Source organism: Oncorhynchus masou, unplaced genomic scaffold (assembly GCF_036934945.1).
Source record: "Oncorhynchus masou masou isolate Uvic2021 unplaced genomic scaffold, UVic_Omas_1.1 unplaced_scaffold_11464, whole genome shotgun sequence".
Taxonomy (NCBI): domain Eukaryota; kingdom Metazoa; phylum Chordata; class Actinopteri; order Salmoniformes; family Salmonidae; genus Oncorhynchus; species Oncorhynchus masou.
In genome coordinates this window covers 1-6,156 of record NW_027001211.1, presented here as the reverse complement: position 1 = coordinate 6,156, position 6,156 = coordinate 1, and the positions used below count along the sequence as shown (strand labels likewise).

General features: G+C 42.0%; 1 long non-coding RNA gene across 1 annotated transcript; it reads left to right on the top strand.

The window, feature by feature from the left end:
* The first annotated feature begins 2,695 nt into the window (after positions 1-2,695).
* LOC135529362 (uncharacterized) lies at positions 2,696-5,351 on the top strand. The gene is made up of 3 exons (XR_010453690.1): positions 2,696-2,783; positions 3,030-3,132; positions 5,260-5,351. It is a non-coding gene; the product is annotated as an uncharacterized LOC135529362 (long non-coding RNA).
* The last annotated feature ends 805 nt before the right edge of the window (positions 5,352-6,156 follow it).

The window sequence follows — 6,156 nt, the reverse complement described above, 5'->3', positions numbered from 1 at the left end:
TATCTGGAACTTTACAAGAAGTCTGAGGAGCCGGAAGGTAGGCTAAGAAGGCTGTTAGCCGTGCGTGTTGCTCGCAGAATAACTAAAGACTCCTCTGCGATAGATTGTGTGTGTCTCTCCGTCTGTGTGCTCTGAACAAAATCTCTATGTCCTTTTTCTTGCAGTATTCTGGAAAGAGGTCGCTAGTGATTTCTATTGGAAGAAACCTCCTACCGGTCAGATTCTGCAGTATAACTTTGATGTGACCAAAGGGAACATCTATGTGGTGCATGGAGGAGCCAAAACGAACATGTGTTACAACGTCCTGGACAGGAACGTGAAGGACAAGAACCTTGGTGAACGAGTGGCATTCTACTGGTAAGACAAGACAACAGTTGCATTTTTGACTGTTTCTACTTGTTCAGAAAAAGTTGAAGTGAATAAGAATGCGGACTACATTATTAGCCACCGTCTGTTGCATACAAGTCTCCCTGGAGCGCCCCAGTACGGGACAGGAAGTCCTCTAGACACTACGGTACTACTATTCATTCAGTATCTACATCAACACCCTGGCTTTGTGTGTGTGTGTGTGTGTGTGTGTGTGTGTGTGTGTGTGTGTGTGTGTGTGTGTGTGTGTGGCTGGCTCTAATGTAGCTGATTGAGCTTTTCATTTCATACGTGACCAAATATTTACTTTGTCAATGTGTGAAAATCTAACTTCTCAGACAAGTAACTCTGTTTCTCAGAGTGGGGGGGGGTGTTAGTTAACTGTTGGTCTCAGTATACATTAACCTAACACCTGACATCAGAGTCAGAAGATAAGCTGTTTTAACAGCAGGTAGCCTGGTGGTTAGAGCGCCGGGGCGGCAGGTAGCCTGGTGGTTAGAGCGCAGGGGCGGCAGGTAGCCTGGTGGTTAGAGCGCAGGGGCGGCAGGTAGCCTGGTGGTTAGAGCGCAGGGGCGGCAGGTAGCCTGGTGGTTAGAGCGCAGGGGCGGCAGGTAGCCTGGTGGTTAGAGCATTGGGTCAGTAACCTAAAGGTTGCTGGATCAAATCCCCGAGCTGACAAGGAAAGAAATCCGTCGTTCTGCCCCTGAACAAGCCCCGCTAGGCCGTCATTGTAAATAAGAATTTGTTCTTTAACTGACTTGCCTAGTTAAATACATGGTCGATTTAAAAAAAAAATAATTAATTTTTAAATTTTAAATTTAATTTTTTTAAACGTTCTTTACATTTTATTTTATTTTTTTTTTTTTTACAAAAACTGACAATTTTGTTGTTTTGTCTCTTTGGATTTTAAAGTGCAGACTTTAATTTCAAGTTATTTTCATCATTTAGCAATTACAGCACGTTTTGTACACAGTCCACCCATTTTAGGGGACCAAAAGAATTGGGACAAATTCACTTGTATGTGTATTAAAGTAGTCTTGAAGTTCAGTATTTGGTCCCATATTCCCATAGCACGCAATGATTACATCAAGTTTGTGACTCTACAAACTTGATGGAGGATTATTTTTGTGCCGAATAGAAATTATTGGTAAATAATGTATTGTGTCATTTCGGAGTTAGCTGTCGCTGTACGGTTAGCTGTCGCTGTACGGTTAGCTGTCGCTGTACCGTTAGCTGTAAGGTTAGCGTTAGCTGTAAGGTTAGCGTTAGCTGTAGCTGTACGGTTAGCGTTAGCTGTAAGGTTAGCGTTAGCTGTAAGGTTAGCTGTAGCTGTAAGGCTAGCGTTAGCTGTAGCTGTAAGGTTAGCTGTACGGTTAGCTGTAGCTGTACGGTTAGCTGTACGGTTAGCTGTAAGGTTAGCGTTAGCTGTAAGGTTAGCGTTAGCTGTAGCTGTACGGTTAGCGTTAGCTGTAAGGTTAGCGTTAGCTGTAAGGTTAGCTGTAGCTGTAAGGCTAGCGTTAGCTGTAGCTGTACGGTTAGCTGTAAGGTTAGCTGTACGGTTAGCTGTAACTGCGGTTAGCTGTACGGTTAGCTGTAAGGTTGGCTGAATGCTTGAGATGGTCATTTTTGTCTCTTCACAATTCAGTCAGACTGAGGCCTAGTCTTCCTGGCCAGCTTCACAGTCATTGGTCTGCTCTTGATCGTTGTATTATCTGGATATCTTTAACAGTTATTAATGCCGTACTAGGTAACACAGTCAGCCACGTCTCTTTGTCGTGCACATAGCTGATGATGTTAATGTCAGCTGTCTACAGTACAACAGGTGAGGTCAGATCCAAGCTTTACCCAGGCAGACTGCCATGGTAACTGGGTCGGGGGCTTGGGAGTTGAGACAGACTTGTGCAACAGTGTGCCACATAACTAAACAAGCAGACAGACCAACATCGGACAGGCATTCAAACCGAATATAGACGGAACAAGCTGCTAAAGGAGAACATCCTGTCTATCTGAGGAAACAACAGGATGCATTGCTACATTTTTGGATTGCAATTGCAGAAGTTGTGTTTTATACATGACGCAACCTGATGACTGAGGAGAAGTCATTGGAAAGTTTAAAGCAAAAGTCTGGATTTGAATGTAATGGCACTTGGGGTTAGTCCAAAATGACACAATAAGGGAATAGTTGTCCTCTTCAGGTGTGTCTTCTAACTGACTGTGATGAATGACAACATGACCTGAATTGTTGACTCGGATAATAAAAGGCTCAATGTTTTTATATTGTATTGATTCAGATAAAGGCTTGATGTTTTTAAATGTCTGTTCTCTAGGAGGGAACTCACCTGATCACCACGAGGCCATCACCTACGGTCAGCTGCTTGGACAGGTGTGCAGGTGTTCCAACACTCTGAAGCAGATGGGTAAGATGGTACACCTCAGTGTGGCATACGAAAGAAATAAAAGCTAGCTTACCACTTTTCCCAATTTACTGCCCTTGTGAATGGTAAATGGTGCCGCTTTTCTTTAGAAATGTTTTAAATACTCAGTTTCCCCGTCAAAACCAGCACAACATCACCCTTTAACTTAACATTATCATATAGAGCTAAATACCATGTATGTATATCTATCTCCTCCACCATTTTGTCTTCTGGCGTGTGTGTTAACAGGAGTGAGGAAGGAGACAGGGTGGCCATCTACCTCCCTATGATTCCAGAGCTGGTGTACACCATGCTGGCCTGCAGCAGGATAGGAGCTGTCCACTCCATCGTGGTCAGTGCAGGGATTGATGACATTACGGGTTGCCCTATTGCCCCGGGGGGAAAGTTTTTGTATCCCATAACAATCTCAATGGTGAAGAGATGAAGTCGATCAGAAATCAATCCCGGGTTTATTCCAAGTTGCAACAGGGAGACACCACCCAGCACAGAAACAGAGGGAAATGTCTAACTGGTCTTCTCTGAGAAGGTCCCCCCCCCATATATCCTAATCAGCAGACGACTGTTCAAACAAAAAGACACACACACACGCACACGCACACGCACACACACACACACGTTTTACAGACGACAATAACAATCAGCGTCCTCAGTCCTTGTACCTTCAATCTGGCGTCAATCACTATCAACAGATGTGAGTTTCAATCCAGAACATAGTCTCTAGTCTAGTGACCATCAACCAGTGTTAAAAACAACACTGGATATCATACACTTTACAGAAAGACAGAAATATAGAACTATGCTAAACATTCTGTTAATCACCTTTAAACTGAACATGAACTTAATCTGGGCTCCCGAGTGGGCGCAGCGGTCTAGGGAACTGCGTCACTACAGGTCCCTGGTTCGAATCCAGGCTGTATTACAACCGGCTGTGATTGGGAGTCCCATAGGGCAGCGCACAATTTGCCCAGCGTCGTCCAGGTTAGGCCGGGTTTAGGCCATCATTGTAAATAATATTTTTTTAACTGACTTGCCTAGTTAAATTAAATGTTAAATAAATAAAATAATATCGTAAATATTTCATTACACAAGCGAACTGTGCTAGTTGAGTTAGCCCTGCTCTCCCATTGGACAGGCGATTCATTGTTATTTAGTTTTTAAGGTGAAAACACCCAAACTGGAAAGCATTCCAGTACCTAAAACTGATATTTCCAGTTCCTCCCCATTGTTTAAGTGAAAGACAGACAATTTATGACAGCCAGACAAGTTGAGCCTGCTTATAACTAAAATACAAAGAATTCCGAAATCGGATCTTTCTGGTAATATATGTCGTTTCTGAGTGGAGTGTAAATAGCTCCTTTACATTTTCGGCTAAGTGATCATAATCTTCGAGCAACCAGAGCCTCTGATCAAAAGTAGTGCACTATGTTGGGAACATGTTTTCCGTTTTGGGACGCTGCCGGGGAGGTGTAATATCATGGCTGTTCCTCTCAGAGAATCCATGCGAGTCCTTATCCAGCCCAGGTAGGGAGGGAGAGGGGGGGCACACTAGAACTGTCGGCATGCTATTTGGGCCAGGATCATAGCAAGAATACATACATATATATATATATACATGTATAGTAATTTTAGCAGCAAGCTGAGCCGGACACTTTTTCGGGTCGTAACCTTTGCGTCTCAAGTAGTTTATAGCCTTGTAGTTGAACAATACCTCATGTCTTGTGTGTCCCCAAGGTTATTTTTAATGTAGTATGCAGGACTATATTTAGACCTATTTTAAAGTGTGAGTGTCCCCCTTCCTGCTGGACCATTGTTCTATGAGCTGTCTAATGTTTTATGATTCACGAACGGGACATAAGAGATTGTTGCCAATGTTTCGATTGTTTTTGGGGTGTTTGCAGTATCACTTCTTCTATTCTGATTTAGCATGATTTCTCATGTAGTTTGAAACAACAAGGCACTTTTTATTTGTATTTTTTATAAAGTTTAGAAATGCTTTTGTATTCAATGCCATTTTGCTGAGTATATTTTTTTTAACGATTGGGTCCAGAGTCCGTCACGTCCTAAAATGTATTTCATATTAAAACGCTATGGTCACATTGAGAGGTAGGAAGACACTTTTTTTTAAATGTTAAACTGTGAACTATTTACCCGAGTCCAATGCAGAAGTGGCTTTTATTTTTTATTTTAAAGGAGCAGGCTTACAGTAAATGGTAAAGCTGTGTGCTTTGGCTAATGTAGATCTGGCACCAGGCTAACTCTAACATCAATTACTTTTTTATATTTTTTATTGTTTATATTGAACAAATGTTGATTCGGCAATAACAATCAATCACAATGTTCTGTTAAATGACTCCATTAGATGTTGGCGTCTCGCCCTGTTATACATATTGTACAACCTCACTGAGTTGACCTGGTGTGTGTGTGTGTGTGTGTGTGTGTGGGGGGGGGGGGGGTTCAGTTTGCAGGCTTCTCCGCTGAGTCTCTGTGTGAGAGGATCATGGATTCCCAGTGTAGTATCCTGGTGACTGCAGGTAAGATAGAGCCCTGGGCATCAGCCACTCTAAATAAATTAAATTACATTTAAAAAAATAAATTGTTAGCACTGGTGCTCCCAACTTCAAAAGTTAGGAGCACAGCATAAAATCTAGGAGCACCACAAGATGTATTTTGTTTTAATTGATTTTGAGATATAGCATATTGGGTCTATATGAATTCTAGCTGCTTTTGAAACTAGCCAGCCTGTTGTGCTCTAGAAACTAATATTTAACCCGGTAAAGATGCGTTTATTATAAAAACCAAGAATGTTTATACAAAAACCCTTTCGTTGAAATTACAAAGAATGCTAGGTTTCTACATTGGGTAAAAGCACTACCTATTGAGATGCTTTACATGGACAATTCTACACTGTCTCTTTAAGAGCATCACGTTTGTGAGTGACTACAGTATGTGCCTAGAGATGAGTCATTCATTCATTCATTGCTGTAATCATTGATCTTCTAAAGAAGATATCCCTTTTCCTTTCTTCCTGTGCCCCCAAAAGTAACCCGATTTGTTAGCCAGCCAGCTAATGAGGTAACATGACTTAACAAGGTGTACTGGTATAGTAACCCGATTGTTAGCTAGCTAGCTAATGAGGTCACATGACTTAACAAGGTGTACTGGTATAGTAACCCGATTGTTAGCCAGCTAGCTAATGAGGTAACATGACTTAACAAGGGTGTACTGGTATAGTAACCCGATTGTTAGCTAGCTAGCTAATGAGGTAACATGACTTAACAAGGTGTACTGGTATAGTAACCCGATTGTTAGCTAGCTAGCTAATGAGGTAACGTGACTTAACAAGATGTACTGGTAT